This window comes from Lutra lutra, chromosome 3 (genome assembly GCF_902655055.1).
Source record: "Lutra lutra chromosome 3, mLutLut1.2, whole genome shotgun sequence".
In the NCBI taxonomy this organism is placed as follows: domain Eukaryota; kingdom Metazoa; phylum Chordata; class Mammalia; order Carnivora; family Mustelidae; genus Lutra; species Lutra lutra.
Genome location: NC_062280.1, coordinates 162357369 through 162372293, shown reverse-complemented (window position 1 = coordinate 162372293; position 14925 = coordinate 162357369). Strand labels below are relative to the sequence as shown.

The following is a 14925-nucleotide window of genomic DNA, read 5'->3' as shown; positions in this document are numbered from 1 at the left end:
ATCTGGAAGAAATGGATGCATTCCTTGAGAATTATAAACTACCAAAACTGAACCGGGAAGAAAAAGAAAACCTGAACAGACCCATAACCCGTAAGGAGATTGAAGCAGTCATCAAAAATCTCCCAACAAACAAGAGCCCCATCCAGAGAGCTTCCCAGGGGAATTCTACCAAACATTTAAAGAAGAATTAATACCTATTCTCCTGAAACTGTTCCAAAAACTAGAACTGGAAAGAAAACTTCCAAACTCATTTTATAAGGCCAGCATTACCTTGATCCCAAAACCAGACAAAGACCCCACCAAAAAGGAGAAGTACAGAATAACTTTGATTAACATGGATGCAAAAAATCTCACCAAAATACCACCCAATAGGATCCAACAGTTCATTAAAAGGATTATTCACCACAACCAAATGGGATTTATTCCTGGGCTGTAAGGTTGGTTCAACATCCATAAATCAATCAGTGTGATACAATACTTTAATAAAAGAAAGAACAAAAACCATATGATACTCTCAACTGATGCTGAAAAAGCATTTGACAAAGTACAGCATCCTTTCTTGATCAAAACTCTTCAAAGTGTGGGGACAGAAATTATATACCTCAATATCGTCAAAGCCATCTATGAAAAATGCACAGTGAATATCATTCTCAATGGGGAAAAACTGAGACCTTTTTCCTAAGGTCAGGAACACAGCAGGGATATCCACTATCACCACTGCTATTCAACACAGTACTACAAGTCCTAGTCTCAGCAATCAGTCAACAAAGAGAAATAAAAAGCCTCTGAATTGCAAAGAAGAAGTCAAACTCTCACTCTTTGCAGATGATATGATACTTTACGTGGAAAATCCAAAGACTCCACTCCAAACTGTTCGAACTCATACAGGAATTTAGTACAGTGTCAGGATATAAAATCAATGCACAGGAATCAGTTGCATTTCTATACACCAACAAGTGTATAGTCTTCAAGACAGAAGAAAGAGAAATTAAGGAGTCAATCCCATTTACAATTGTACCCAAAACCATAAGATACGTAGGAATAAACCAAAGAGGCAAAGAATCTGTACTCAAAAAACTATAAAGTATTCATGAAAGAAATTGAGGAAGACAAAAAGAAATGGAAAAATGTTCCATGCTCATGGATTGGAAGAATAAATATTGTGAAAATGTCTATGCTACCTAAAGCAATCTATACATTTAATGCAATCCCTATCAAAATATCATCAATTTTTTTTCAAAGAAATAGAACAAATAATCCTAAAATTTATATGGAACCAGAAAGGACCCCGGATATCCAGAGGAATGTTGAAAAAGAAAGGCAATGTTGGTGGTAACACAATTCCAGACTTCAAGCTCTATTACAAAGCTGTCATCATCAAGACAGTATGTCAGTGGCACAAAAACAGACACATAGATCAATGGAACAGAATAGGGAGCCCAGAAACAGACCCTCAACCCTATAGTTAACTAATCTTGGACAAAGTAGGAAAGAATGTCCATGGAAAAAAGACATTATCTTCAATAAATGGTGTTGGGAAAATTGGACAGCCACATTCAGAAAAATGAAACTGGACCATTTCCTTACACCACACACAAAAATAAACTCAAAATGGATGAAAGACCTCACTGTGATACAGGAATCCATCAAAATCCTTGAGGAGAACACAGGCAGCAACATATTCGACCTCGGCCGCAGCAACTTCTTCCTAGAAACATCGCCACAGGCAAGGGAAGCAAGGGCAAAAATTAACTATTGGGACTTCATCAAGATCAAAATCTTTTGCACAGCAAAGGAACAATCAAAACCAAAAGACAACTGACAGAAAGGGAGAAGATATTCACAAATGACATATCAGATAAAAGACCAAAATCTATAATCCAAAATCTATAAAGAACTTATCAAACTCAATACCCAAAGAACAAATAATCCAATCAAGAAATGGGCAGGGGATATGAACAGACATTTCTGCAAAGAAGACATCCAGATGGCCAAAAGACGCATGAAAAAGTGCTTAATATCACTTGGCATCAGGGAAATACAGATCAAAACCACAATGAGATACCACCTCACACCAATCAGAATGGCTAAAATTAACAAGTAAGGAAATGACAGATGTTGGAGAGGATTCAGAGAAAGGGGAACCCTCCTACCCTGTTGGTGGGAATGGAAGCTGGTTCAACCACTCTGGAAAACAGCATGGAAGTTTCTCAGAAAATTGAAAATAGAGCTACCCATTGACCCAGGAATCACACTACTGGGTATTTACCCTAAAGATACAAATGTAGTAATCCGAAGAGGCACATGCACCCAAATGTTTATAGCAGCAATGTCCGCAATAGCCAAACTATGGAATGAATCTAGATGTCCATCAACAGAGGAATGGATAAAGAAGATGTAGTATACATATATATATACACACACACATATATATACATATATGTGTATATATATATATATTCTATTTATTATTTATTATTATTATTAGAATATGTTCTAATATATTCTATTTCTTTTGATGGCTGCATAGTATTCCATTATATATAATGGAATAGAATCTTGCCATTTGCAACAACGTGGGTGGAACTAGAGGGTATTATGCTGAGCAAAATAAGTCAATCAGAGAAAGATAATTATCATATGATCTCCCTGATATGAGGAATTTGAGAGGCAGAGTTGGGGGTTTGGGAGGTAGGGATGGAAAAAATGAAACAAGATGGGATTGGGAGAGTCAAACCGTAAGAGACTCGTATTCTTGCAAAACAAACTGAGAGTTGCTGGGGGAGGATGGTATGGAGAGGATGGCTGCATTATGAACACTGGGGAGGGTATGTGATATGATGAGTGCTATGAAGTGTGTAAGCCTGACGATTCATAGACCTGTACCCTGGGGCAATAATATCTTATATGTTAATAAAAATAATTCCAAAAAAAAAAATAAAATTGCAATCCTACCAATTATTTCCAATCTCATTTATTGTGCCTTATTCTTTCCCCATAGCAGTTATCATATTTTAAAGTATTATACAATTCACTCATTTAGTATATACATTGTTGGTACTTTCCCCAGTAGATTGTGAGCTCTATGAGGGCATGAGTTTTCGTCTGCTTTATTACTTTATCCTAAGTGCCTAAGACAATTATGCCACCACTCTAGTCCCCAGTTAGATCACTATACATTCCTGAAGACCTATGTTTACCTCATAACAATTGTCTGGATCCCAGGAGCACATGTATCTTTTATATGAAGCATTCATTCTTATTTTTACTGAAGTCTCCGATATTCCCTTCTGTTCCCCTGAAAATGAAGCTTGGAGTCATCATTTATCACCAACCTTGCATTGATCTCTTTTTTTTTTTCCTTTTTCAAACACTGAAGAGGAATTCTAAGTATATTTTGTGTCAGTATATGAAAATACTAATAAGGAAATATAAAAGACAAATTAGGGAAGTAAAAAGTATTTCTCTGTATTTAGCTTTAAAATGCTCTTGAATCACCATTATGAAACACTGGATAGTTCACTTACTACATTATTTGCTGATCTTATGGGAATTTGAACTTGAGTTCTCTGAATATAAGATATATGAATGGAGTATTAGAAATTTCATTTGGCATGATAGATTGAGACCAAATAATAATTTTTAAAAATCCTAAATTTTATATTAAAAAGTTTACAATTAATGTTGGCTAAGCCTGCAATTAGAAAGTTGACACGTTTTCATAATTTCTATTCCAACTTCTTTTGTATCAAAGCTTCTATTTTTAGCATTTATTTTTAATGAAAGACATTCTTTTTAAATTGCAGGGGAGAGAAAATCTGTTCCATACCTTGGCATTTTCAGAGATGAAAAAATTCCATTTCTTCATGGGTAAGTTAAGCCAAAGTACGATTCTGAGACCAATCCTGCTCCAGAAATCCCTTCCATTTCCCTGTTTTGCTAAACAATATTCTGGCATTTCCCTAACCAAAAGTTAGATTTCAAAACTGCTTGTTCATAACTAAAACTAAAATGAAAGAAAAACTAGAAATTATATATACCAAACAAGTGATAATTGTTTCGTATCTATAAAACATTCAGAAAGAATAGCACCACTATATTAATAAACAAAATATGTGTTACTGAATTTTAGACTTAAAATACTTTCTTTAAAATATAACTAACCTAATATTAACTTGAATTGTTTTGATTTAATAAATTGCCATGAAATGAGGAAGAGGGCCAGAATACACAGGCAGAAATTAGAATACACTGAAGCTATTTGGAATTGGGTTATAGTCATAAATGCTGCCTTCAAATTAAACAATGAAGTCAACCTTGCAGGAATATGTTTTTATCAAGAGATAGGGGATTCAAAACCCAACAATTTTAGGTAAAAGTCATATGTTCAATGATGTACTTAGATACTCCTAGGATACAGAAGATGTTAGAATCCTCTTATAGATCCATAGTGCAAAATATTAAACTGATTAGTATTATTAAATCATTGAATTTTAGAAGATGGAGCATCTTTTGTATTATTTCCTTCAGTAACTTCACATTCATAGATTTAGATAAGTAGGTAAGTGAAACACCAAGGCACTTGTATCAGTACCATAACTGAGTGTCTATAAAAATGGATAGGGGTACAATAGAGGAGATAGACTTTGGACTCATAGGAAATAAAGAAAATTCACCTTTAATATTTCCTTTGTCATATTTCCCCTTCTATATCTCTCCCATTTGTTTCCTAACCACTTCATTAGAAAGACAAGCTTATTTTTACAAACGAATTCATCAAAAATACCAACAAATATTTGACAAGGCAGCCAAGAACACTTAATGCATAAAAGATAGTTTTTCCAATAAATGGTATTGCAAAAACTTGGTAGCCACATGAAAAGAATGAAACCGGACCCCTATCTTATACCACTTACAAAAATTAACTCAAATTAGATTAAAGACTTAAGTGTAAGAGCTGAAACTGTGAAACTTCTAGAAGAAAACATAGGGAAAAGCTCTTTGATATTGAACTTGGTAATGATTATTTTTGATGTGACACCAACAGCACAAGCAACAAAATAAAAAAATAAAGAAATGGGACTATATCCACCTGAAAAGGTTCTGTGAAGCAAAAGAAAAAAATTAACAAAATTAAAAGGCAACCTATACAGTGAGAGAAGATATTTGTAAACCATATATTTGATAAGTAGTTAATATCTAAAATATGTAAGGAATACATACAACTCAATAACAAAAACCCATGAATAATTAGATTAAAAAATAAGCAGAAACCCTACAAAGCAGAGATACAAATGATCATCAGGTACATAAAAACATGCTCAACATCAATAATCATCAAGAAAATGCAAATACAAACCAAAATGATGTATCACTTCATACTTGTTAGAATGACTACTATCAAGAAGACAAAAGACAACAAAAGTTCACAAGAATAAGGAAAAAAGGGAACCACACAGAACCCACTGTGTACTGTTAGTGGGAATATAAATTTGTTTAGCCACTATGAAAAACAGTATGGAAATTCATAAAAAAAAAAAATAGAGAGCTACCATACAATCTAGCAATTCTCCTTGGTATAAAGCTGAAGGCAACAAAATCACTCTCAAAATACCTGTACCCCCATGTTCACCGCAGCATTTTCGCAACAGCTAAGACATGGAAACAACCTAAATGCCCTGCAACGAACCAATGGAAAAAAAAAACCCACAAACTGCAGTATATATAAACAATGGAATATAATCCAGCCCACAAAAAGTAGAAAATTCTGGGGTGCCTGGGTGGCTCAGTCTGTTAAGCATCTGACTCTTGATTTTGGCTCAGGTTGTGATCTCGGGGTTGTGTGTTTGAGCCCCATGCTAAGCTTTGCACTCAGTGTGGAGTCTGCTTGTCCCTCTCCCTCTGCTCATTCCCCAACTTGCATGCTCTTTCTCTTAAATAAATAAATAAGTAAATAAAATCTTTTTCTCTTTTTTTTTTTTGAAAGATTTTATTTATTTGACAGAGAGAGATCACAAGTGGGCAGAGAGGCAAGCAGAGGAGAGAGAGAGGAGGAAGCAGGCTCCCTGCAGAGCAGAGAGCCCGATGTGGGACTCGATCCCAGGACCCTGAGATCATGACCTGAGCTGAAGGCAGAGGCTTAACCATTGAGCCACTCAGGTGCCCCCAATAAAATCTTTTTCTAAAAAATGTAAAAAATTCTGCCATATGTGGGAACACAGATGGACCTTGAGGGCATCATGCTAAGTGAAATAAATCAGATAAAGACAAATACCATATAATCTCACTTATATGTGGAATCTAAAAGATGAACTCATAGAAAACAGATAGCAGAATGATGGTTGCCAAGGTCTAGGGATGGGAGAAATGGAGAGGTATTGGTCAGTGGGTACAATCTTCAAGTTGTAGGATGAATTAGTTCTCAGTATCTGACGTACAACAGGGTGACCAAGTAAATAATATTGTATTATGTACTTGAAAATTGCTAGGAGAGTATATCTTAAATGTTCTCATACCATGCCCCCCTCCCAGAAAAGGTAATTATGTGATATGATAGATGCATTAACTTACTTTATTGTGGTAATCACTTTAGAATACTTCTGTGTATCAAATCACCACACTGTATACCTTCAACTTACAGAAAGTTATGTCATGTATATGTCATGTATATGTCATGTATATGTCTCAGTAGAGTTGGGAATAAATATACCAGGATATTGTGTCACCAGTATGAGTAGGAACTAGGAAATGTGTAAGGTACAAAAAAAAAAAAAAAAAAAAGATATTTCCAGTTTTCTAGCCAAATAATTTGAGCAGACAAATCACCCAATTACTTATGAATTACTCACATTTGTTACAGAGAAGCAAATGCAAGCCCATTTAAAACTCTCCAGGAGCTATTTAACTGTGGTTAAGATATTAAAATCTGTTAATGACCGGCTTGTCCAGTCCCTGCATTTCAAAAACAGGAAATCATGTATAGAGAAGCAAATAGAATTTTCTAAGAATCAGCTAGAGCCAGGTTCAATGTTCCAATATGATACCATAGCTACAGTCTATTTAGGATAAATATTATAATGTTTCCACAGTATACATTGTTTGATTTTTTTAAAAACCAATGTTTGGAAAATTTCTCTCTCATTGAAGCAAACATAAAACCAAAAGATTAATTAAAGTATTTTAGGCCTACTGGGTTATTTGACTAAAGCAAATAAGTAACAAGGTGACTGTTTGAATTTCACAACCTTGTTATTTTCTTCCAAGACCAAATTTTCCTCATGTTTACTAAGGAAGTTTTGTCACTGTATGCATCTATCCCCAAGATAGGAATGCTCACTTCCAGTGTTTCCTGGTTAGTGATTAGAACAAAAGGAGTGGGAGATTATGTAAATCTATTTTGAAAATTCAGGATTCCACCTGTACATTCTGGAACATGATGCTTCCTTCCCTTTCTTAACCACAACACCCTGTTTACATGTTAGCCTGGCCAAAAGAAGGCCCAAGCCATCCAAATTTAATTCTTGATTCAGCCATCTAGGTTACTTTGTTTGCAAGAGTCCTGGATCACAAGGATAATAGTGACTACTTAGTCAGGTATACTGCTTGCCAAATCTTTCTATAATGGGCCAAAGTAAGATCATATTAGAACTCTGTAAATTTTTTTAAAAAATTAAAATTTTAAACATTTTAAAAAATTTCCTTGTCCTTGAACTGACTATAGCAGATGAAATGTCTTCAGTGAGCAGGGAATTACTGAAGAAAAGGGTGAGGTTATACCTATTGGAATGAGACACACTGACTTTTATGGTAAAGGAGAAGGAAACACTTCAAGGGGTTGTTTCAGACCCAGAGAAGCATCTGATGGATGGAAGAACACTAATGATCTATCTCTTTGAAGTTTACGATAAAATCTTCCTTAAAAATATAAAGTATTCTGGAGCAAGTCTCCTAAACCTTGCAGACACTTTAAATTTAAACCTTGTCATCCCCTGACAGATTTCACTGGCCACGATTTGATCGCCATTCATCCTTCTTTTTTTTTTTTTTTTTTTTAAACCGGGTTAAACCGGGGGAGCAACTGTGGTTAGGGACCTGGATGTGCAGCTGGATCCCAGGACCCTGGGATCATGACCTGAGGCCAAGGCAGACGCATAACCCACTGAGCCTCCCAGGCGCCCCATCATCCTTCATCATAATTTCACTGAAACATCTGTCAGAAACAACAAGGGAGGGTTCCCAGCCCCTGTACTTACCACTCAAAACATGTCAAAACGTCCTGATGTCATCTCCACACGATTCTCACAGTCATAACTGAGTAGGTCTGCTAGGTGGTGGATGGATTCCACTGGGCTAGAGGCAGGGGCAAATAGGCCGGGCTGGATCACGGAAGGCTGTAGGTTCGCAGCCTGCGCTTGTCTTGTTTGTTCCCCAGTATAGCTTTGACGGTCCCCACAGTGCACGCAGCTTTCGGCCACGGTCACGGCAGGTTGCCCACACCTAGGCAACCTGACTAGCCCTCAGGGCGTGGCGCGGCAGCAGTATGACTTGACGGTAGAAGGTTCAACAGAAGGTGTGAGCCAAACGCCTCACTGACGCGTGGAGTTAAGGAGAAGGCATCCATGCAGCCTCCATCATGTGTGAGAGCGTTTCTCTTCCGCGGACTGCGTGTGGGCCCCTGTAGATCTCTCAAGATCCCGCGAGATAAGGCTTCTTCTGCAGAGTGTAGTAGTAGCTGCAGCGCCTAGAACTTGATTCTGCCTTTCTCTGAGCCTTCGCTGAGGCTCGGTGCGCAATCCAGGCCCTCTGCTTCACGACCAGCGTTTTAAAGTCAATTCGAAGTGTACTATTTGAGATGAACTATCCTTCCAGCAATCACATCGGAGGCGCTGTCAGCTTGTGCCCTCAACTGATACAGGTCATGCTGAACAGACCCTAATGTGGCCTTCAGGTAACCGGAAAGATCTTTCCGAAATGAGGCTATCTTTGGCTACTTGTCCGTGACTTTAGATGAAATTTTCGGCGAAAGGACTTGAGCACCAGAAGGCAGTCAGGTCAGCTTCAACCTGTTATACGGGGTTGTTATGAATGATGGACTTGCCCTAAACTTAACCTTTTCAGCCGTGACAGAATCCATGCAATTGCTAAAACAACCTTCTCAATGTGGATTAGTATTTTGGGAAAGGTGGAAATGTAGGTACAGAAATTTAATGAGAAAGTCACGTGGCTTTTTTAGTACTTTATGGGATTTGTTAACTTTATTTTGTCTAACACATTAATGGGATGGTTGAGGTCTGTACTTAAATCGACCTCCTGTGACTTGGAGACCTGTTGACAGTCACCTTAATTAAATGTTGTATGACACAATTGAATGGTCACAGTCTCTGCAGGACAGATTAATCAGAATCATTGATCAAGTGGCATGTTCATCAGAGAGTACTATGTGTATCACTTATGTTTCATGTTTAGTTATTTCTTGTAAACAAGACATTAATTTGCCTTCTTAAATTTTTTTTCAGTCTTTTCCCCCCCAGTTCATCTTTTTAAAGATGTTTGCATAGTGCACAATCTTGGAAGATACAGTGTCCCCCTTCAGAGGAGAAAGCAAGTGTACTTACCCTCCAGTATGATGAAAATGACATCCTCCTTCAGAGAAAAGGGTAAGCTTGCTTAATATCCATTAAGAGAGCCAGTTTTCCTAAGCTCAATATTCCCTTCCTGTAACACAGTCCATTTTATTTGCTGGCATCCTTCTGTGCCTATCCCCATTAACCCTGTAGGAGTTGGGGTCAAGGTAAACTGATATGTTGATGTTTGTGTTTCTTTCTGTGCCATAAGTAATAAAGTCCTTGGTCTTAGACTGGGAGTCTCATGTCCAGCCAGCATCCATGAAAATGTAGTAGACTAACACATTAGTTTGCAAGTGGGGTAAAATCTGAGGCTTTTCACAACTCTTGGCACCCTGGGGTCATTTAAAGCCTATCTATTTTTTTTGAAAAGTATCATGATTAAATTGTCCATTTACTGAATATTCAAATACATTTCATGCTGAGAGTCTCTTACAGCTATGTGTGTGTAAAAATATATAAAGATTGGTAGGATTATCAGACTATGAGTTATAAAGTTACAGAATACTTTCAAAATCCAAGGCCTATTAGTTAGTGATAACAAAAAGCATGCATCACCCTTAAATGGTGACACAATATTTAGCTACATTGTTAAAACCAAATGTTGATAATAATCTCTAATCTTTCCCCAGGCAACTTCATTTAATATTAGAAGCTTCCTCTAGTTAAAACAACTTGGTGAAATTCCCAAGAAAGGGATAAAGTTGGTATTTATACATTTCTATTAAAATGAAGGTCAGGTTTTCAGCCAGTCAGAGATTCATTAGGAGCAAGCTGCTAGCCCCTGGAAACCTTCACTGCCTCAGATCCATTATGGAGCTGATTAGTAGCAGGAACTCTATGTAATAAGTCTCATTACCCCATCTGCAGTACATCCTCCTCCACCTCCTCACAATCCGCACATTTTGTTTCATAGAAATTGTCATTTTTCTTGGTTGTCTGCCAATTTGCTACTGTAATGGAAATGTTCCAAATTAAATGCCACTACCAGAACAGGATGCCCATATTAAAAAATAGTGACTATAGACTCTGTCTAGTAGTTGGACATCAGAGCTCGTAACAAAGTTTTATATTTCCAGGATTTCAGTGATTAAATCATTTTAGATGTAGCAAAGGTTAAAGATAATTTTAGCCCTTTAGATGTTCTGAAGGGAACAGGGTGGGAGGAGGGAGGGAGGTGTTCTGTTGATAAGCTTTTATTTATCTTTATATTTCCTGGAAGACCATGAAACATCAACATACACAATAGTCCTTCTGTATTTTTAAGATTAAAGATGAAAGGTGACTTCTGTATATGTTTCTGTAGTGTCCCGTGTCTATCATATAATCCAAAGAAAACACTTTATTGTACTATAATAATTTATTTACTTATTTCTTTGCTCTACTTGACAGTAATTGGCTTGGAAATAGACAATATGTTCTTTTTACCTTTTTATATCCATTTCAAGAGTTTGGCTTATAACATCTGGAAACCTGAGAAATGGTTTTTAAATGAATGAAGTTTTGATTTTAGAGAGCTCTAACTTATTTTGTTCCATGATTCCACTGACATTGTACAGTTTCTGTCCATGAGGCTAGGTCAGATAGAAAGGGATGCTATAGGACAAAAGGAAGGAAGACTCTCAGTAGTCATATTGAGCTGGAAGCACTGTACCCTGGAAGATTTGCTATGGATACACAAAGCCATAAAGAGAAAGACTGAGAACAACAAGAAAAGACAAAAGGAACCAACCAACTAACAAAAATAACAACAAAACGATAGGCTTTCCCTCTCCATCCACAATTTTAAAACCAAAAGCTATAGGAATCAAAATTTAAGCTGAAGGATTAAAGCAATGTATTCGATCATATTGAGATAGGAGAGAACGAAAATGATACAAAACAGTTAATACTTATTGAGTACTCAGGATTTGAATGCCCGTAAACACAGAAATACCCCTGCCTTTTAGGAAAAGCTTCAGGGGACACTTTCTTAGAATGGACACAATCAGCCTTGTGTGCCTACCACTGAGCTAAGCCAAAGAATAGTAAATAATTATGGCTTCTTCCAGCACATTCAACAGATGAGATCTATCTTTCCTTTGTTCTTTATGAAGAAAATGTGCTTTGAGGGGAACTTGAAGAATATAAAATGACTCAAGGTAAAGAAAATATCAGTTAAAAGAGAGAGTTGTTTTAGTATTAAACATAGTTTATTTAAAACAGGTATTAATTAAGTTACAAACAACATAGGAACAAGAAATTTCTTCTGGAATTTCAGCTATACACATTAAACATTTTCACTCTTGAAAATTCATCAGAATCTCATTCTTATTTACTTTTCATCTTTTTGTTTCTCTATAATTCAGTGCACCTATTGACCTAATTTTCAGTTTACTAGTTCTTAATGGCTCTCCCTTCTGTCTGCTGTTACACACATACATTGGGATTTTTATTTCAATCAAAGTATTTCTCAGTTCTAGAATGTTCATTTGGTTGTGTAGTATAGATTCCAGTTTACTGAAGAAAATCTCAAACTAGTCATTTATTTCCTTGAAGATGGTCACCAGTCCTCTTAAAATCAATGAAGCCAGGGGGCACCTGGGTGGCTCAGTGGGTTAAAGCCTCTGCCTTTAGCTCGGATCATGATCCCAGGGTCCTGGGATCGAGCCCTGTATCGGGCTCTCTGCTCAGTGGGGAGCCTGCTTCCTCCTCTCTCTCTCTCTCTCTCTCTCTCTCTCTGCCTGCCTCTCCACCTACTTGTGATCTCTCTCTCTCTGTCAAATATATAAAATCTTAGAAAAAAAAATTAAAAAAAAATCAATGAAGCCAGGTGTATTTGGGGAACTAAGACCAGACTGTCTCTCTCCAATGCAAATGTATGTTTACTTTCTGGCAGTACAGAATCAGTCTAGTGTACAAGTCTAATATACAAGTTAATGTACAAGTCTAATGTACAATGTCCAATGTACAAGTTAAATCACAAATTAAAAAGATTTAACCCTCAACCTCAGTTCCTGAAAAGCTGATTCATTTCCTGTTCACTGTCACTTCCAGAGTATAACTTCTCGGGGTTAAAATTGAAACCCCATGGATATGTCTGTGGGGTGGAGAGGGCAAGGGGAGAGAGGGAAGAGCAAGGGAGTTATAGGGGAGTGGAAATTATTAGGCCTTTCTTTGGCAGTTCCTCCTAACCTTTGTTAAAATTGAAAATTCTACTCAGCATCTCTGTTTTTCAGTTGCCTCTTTGAAAATTTGCCAATGTGTATAGTATGAAAATGCCACCCAAATCAGAACTCCTCCCTCTGGATTTCTATATTCTTCTAGATTCTGTCTAGTATTTCTCCATTGGCTTGTAAGGCTTTCCAGAGTTGTCAGAAGGATTTTTAATTATTGGTCTGCTCTTTAAGCTTTCCTCAGAATTACGTGATTTGTTATAATTTGTTATAAGTCCTGAATTACATTTAGAAGCTAAACCATTAGAGGACAAATTGAAGCATCATAAATCTTATTTACAATTAATAATGGCATTATCTTTGGGATATCATAAATGTTTAGGTAAAACTGGGCCACAAACTATATGAAAGTGTACTAATTTTCACTTGTGTCATAAATTTTTTAAAAAATCAAAAGATTTCACAGAGCCCATAAGAAAGGTAGCTTGGAGCAAGATGAGTGGATAAAGCTCCCTTGATTCAATAATAATAGCACTTCTTTTACATGTTCATACACATAAAAGTTCCTTTGAAGAAAGGGTTCATCTGCTTAAAAATATGAAAATCAGTGAAATTTCAGAGGTGTTAAGAATTCCTAAGCTGCATAATGACAGGAAAATGTTTGTCTATTTCATCAATGTTATTCTAATATCTCCCATAGTACCTGGCATATTATAGGTTCTCAAACAATGTTCATTGAGTAAATGAATAAATTACTCATGAAATTTGAAATGTCTATTGTATCCACAAAAATAATTATTGAAATAATTTATGATATTTAATTATTTAATGTTAAATTTTTATTTAAATTGTAAAACTTATATTTTATAGATTTTATTGATATATAACTTACCATCAAGTTCAGTTTCTTAAAATGTATAATTCAAAGATTTTTAGTGTATCACCATATAGTTTTTGTGTTTTTCTAAATTTTGATTTTCATTATAGTTAACATAGGGTGTTATATTAGTTTCAAGTGCACAATATAGTGATTCAGTATTTCCATAGAACATCCACTGTTCCTCAGGGCAAGTGAACTCCTTAATCCCCATTGCCTATTTAACCCATACCCTCACCCAACTCCCTCTGGTAACCATCAGAGTGTTCTCTACATTTAAGTCTTGGTATTTATGGCTTTTAGCCATCACCATATGGTTTTATAGTTTTATGGTTTTTAGGCATCACCATAATCTAATTTTAGAACATTTCATCATGCCAAAAACAAACCTTGTACCCCTTAGCAGTCACTCCTTGATCCCTCTCATCTATACCCACTTACTCCCTCAACCCTAGCTAACCACTAACCTATTTTTTGGTACCTAGATTTGCTTATTTGGTTGTTTGATACAAATAAAATCATATAATATGTGATCTTGTGATTGGCTTTTTTTACTTAGTGTAATTATTTTGAGGTTCATCCATATTGCAGCATGTATTACTTCATTCCTTTTTTATTGCTGAATATCTTCCCATTAGGTGGATATGCTGCATTTTGTTTATTTATCAGCTGATGGACATTTGAGAAGTACATATTAAAACCACAGTTAGAGGGGCACCTGAGTGGCTCAGTCAGTTAAAGCGTCTGTCTTGGGCTTGAGTCATGCTCCCATGGTTCTGGGATGGAGCCCACTTGCTCAGCGGGGAGCCTGCTTCTCCCTTTCCCTCTGCCTGCCTGATGCTCCCCTTGCTTCTGCATACGCACATGCACTCTCTCTCTCTCTCTCTCTGTCAAATAAATAAATAAAACATTAAAATAAAAAAAAATAAAACTACAATTAGATACTTCCTCAGACCCATCAGAAAAACTACTAAAAAAAAAAAGACAGTTTTGGTGAAGATTTGGAGAAATTAGAGCTCTCATATGTTGCTGGTGGTGGGCATATGAAATAGTGTAGGTACTTGGGAAATAGTTTGGCAATTTCTCAAAATTATATTAAATGTAGAGTTACCATATTACTTAAAAAATTTAATCCTAGGTATCTACTCAATAGAAATAAAAATGTCAATGCAAAAATTGTGCACAAATGTTCATTGCAGCATTATTTATAAGAGATAAAAGAGTTGAGACAAACTATTTTTGTTTCTGTAGCAGTTTTATAAGATTCAAA

The 14925-nt window shown here is 36.2% G+C and overlaps 1 long non-coding RNA gene across 1 annotated transcript in view; it reads left to right on the top strand.

The window, feature by feature from the left end:
* The first annotated feature begins 8443 nt into the window (after positions 1–8443).
* Positions 8444–14925, top strand: part of LOC125095484 (uncharacterized) — a 28248-nt gene continuing 21766 nt past the window's right edge. The window contains exons 1-2 of the long non-coding RNA XR_007125913.1: positions 8444–8947; positions 9516–9656. This is a non-coding gene — a long non-coding RNA (uncharacterized LOC125095484). The remainder of the gene's footprint in view (positions 8948–9515; positions 9657–14925) is intronic.